The following is a 3,004-nucleotide window of genomic DNA, read 5'->3' on the forward strand; positions in this document are numbered from 1 at the left end:
TTTATCCGCAAAACATTTTCGATATTCGGAAATAAATCAGCCGTTAGGGAGAAGCAGCCTTTGGCATCGCGAGACGTCGCAAGAGATGCCTTGAGAGTTACTTCTTCCGCACGACGAAAACGGACACTCCGTCAAAAAAAAAATGAATGATGAACATTTTAACACATATTTTGCGCAAAAACTCCAAACGACGGCATCTGCCGCCAAGTCCGGTGCTGATCACATCGAACTCTCGAACGTCCAAAACAGCCATAGCCATCTCCCGAAGATGACTCTCGTACATCCGACACAAGGATAATAGCGCTATAAAAGAGACCCAAATTTTTGGTCCAGCACTTCCGGTTGGCTTAAAAATTGTCTCCGGAGAGATGCTCGATTCATATCTACCAAGTCATGTATGCCGAGAATCTATTGCGGACTTTAAATCGGTACGAATCAGGTTAAAATCGCGACAGATAAATCGATAGCCGGCTAGTCACCGCATAAAATCTTAAAACCGAAAGTAAACCTAGGTCTTGCCCTAAACCCAAGGCATGATATCCAAAAGATATGAGATCCCAAAACCATGCCTCTATGATTATATTCGACATCTTCAGATATCCCGCGAAGTCTGTATCTCGCGGAAAAACTCTCGAAACGGATCTCGAACAAAACATTTCACATCGAAGAAGGATATGAGACGACAACTCATCACCCTCCTTCCACGCCATACGTAAACTTATAAAAAATGCAACTCGATCATATTGTCATAAAAAGAAAGCCGCAGAGCGGCAAGGATTCAAAGCCACATACGGCCTGTCCCAAAATATGAAATATGGCCATTTAAGGCCGAAACATCAAACATAAAAAAAATCTCTCGCAAGAGATCTAACCAAAGTCATCCTCAGAACTCACGCTCCCTCTTCACTCGTCGCTTCGTCCAAGCCTGGAGCTGCATCACCTCCGCTTTCTCCGAGCACCGGATCTTTCCCCTCTGGGCCTTCTGAACACGTCGGAAGAAAGCACGCGGATTTCAGGTCAGATAGGATGAGATCAAAATATCCATCCACGACTGCCAAATATCCCTTGCAGCCGGACAGTCGGCCCTCTTCGGCCTCTAAGGTCGGAGGAGTCTCGCTCTGGAACGACTGAACAACGGCAACCCCGCCCTCAATCGTCGCCAAGGCTAAATCCTTGTTCCGGATGCACTCGAGGGAGCCCAGAAAGGCGGAGATCTTCGCCAAGCGAGCCTGAAACTCAGAACGAAGAGCGTCTGTGGCCTCTCGGATCCCGCGGCTCGCTAATCCTACATCACCCTCGATCTGAAGCTGAAACCAACGCACCTCCGAAGATTTGGCCTTCCTGGCTTTCTTCTCCTTAAGCAGTGAACTCGCCGTCTTCCCGAGGTCCCTCTCGAGCTCCCCTATCGCGACCTCGAGTTTCGACACTTTCACGGAGTGAGAATCCTTGACAGCCGTCAGCATGGCCTCGGTTTCAGACCATCTACCCTACAGCTCCAACAACTCCCCGACGAGACGACTGGTCTCAGAAGCGCACTCGCTGATCATCTCATCGATCAACGACATGAACTGCGAAACGAGAAGAAAGTTAGGGATTTTTTGTCTTTTAGAAAAATATATAACAATCAAGAGATTAAGTGAGCGACAAACCTTTCCGCGGAGCCCCGACGCTATGCTCGAGCCTCCTTGCTGTGAAGATGCCCCGTCACCACCCTTGGTAAACTTCCTCTTTTGGCCCTTAGGCTGAGCAACCGGAACAACACTAGGAGGGCGCAGCGCTAGAACGATCTCTTTCCTGGCCGGATGAGGAGGCATAGAGTCAGCAGCCCTCTCCTTATCCTCGATGAGAATCGGAGTCGTGGACGATCCGGCAGGTAGAGCCGAAGCATCCAGAACCCCCGAGCCTGCGAGAGTTCCCGCCTCTCGCGGAATTACGACCTCGGTCCCGTGACCCGAAGCAATGGCCAGTGCAGAAGAGGATGGGAACTCGGTGCCAGCTCGAACATGTTCCTTCTCGGCTTGGCGACGAACTCGTCTCTCTCGAAAGGAGAGATAGTCAGCAACGCAAGCCGGCGCTTCGACCGGAGAAGTCGGAATCGGAGCCGGAGAGGTGGCCTCGCCCATCTCAACATCGGAACTTCTCTTATCACCGTGGGAAGAAGACATGTTGAAGGCAAAATATTTGGAGCTAGAGAGGTTTTGGAGGTTTGAAGAAGGGAAGGTGTGAAGCAAATGAATGACAAGAGCTCACTACTTATAGAAGAATGGGCTCGGATTTTATATTTTTAATATATACTTTCTCAAGAATTTTCTTCCACGGAGTTTAAAGTAAACTTCGTCCAATACGCCTAACTTTGCCAAAATCGGCAAACCGCACGCTAGAGTCTCGACTCTAACGAGCTGGGGGGCTAACTGTTGGGGTCAAAAACGGTTACGACGAAGTTAACATTCAAAACGTCCGAAGAAGAAAATGAGAACTTTCTTCGACAAATACTTTTTCGAAATAGATTTTTTCTTACGAAAAACTTTGCGGAGGAAACACGAGACATCGGACAAGAGCTCGAAAAAGGTCGCTACGCAACGACCGAACGCGTGTTCCGCTCGGTCGCTACGTATCGACCGAGCTCGAGCCAAGCTCGGTCGCTACGTAGCGACCGAGCTCGAGCCAAGCCCGGTCGCTACGTAGTGACCGAGCGTCCGTTCCGCTCGGTCGATATGTAGAGACCGAGCTCGAGCCAAGCTCGGTCCCTACCTAGCGACCGAGCGTCCGTTCCGGTCGGTCTTCCGAAATGTCGATACGACATTAGTCCATGCATTCTCGTCTACCCTTCGATGCTATCTCCCGAAGACCGTAGCGAACCCATTTCATGTTTCCCGCCATTCTGAGTCATCGATCAAACTTTACGGTAAAAACCGCGGAAAGTTCGTTCTTTATCGAAAGAAGCCGTAATAAACGCTTCGAGTCAGAAGACGGCCCAAAGGGACCTAAGACATGACTCGAGGCC

The sequence above is a fragment of the Brassica oleracea genome, chromosome C1, assembly GCF_000695525.1.
Source record: "Brassica oleracea var. oleracea cultivar TO1000 chromosome C1, BOL, whole genome shotgun sequence".
Classification (NCBI taxonomy): Eukaryota; Viridiplantae; Streptophyta; class Magnoliopsida; order Brassicales; family Brassicaceae; genus Brassica; species Brassica oleracea.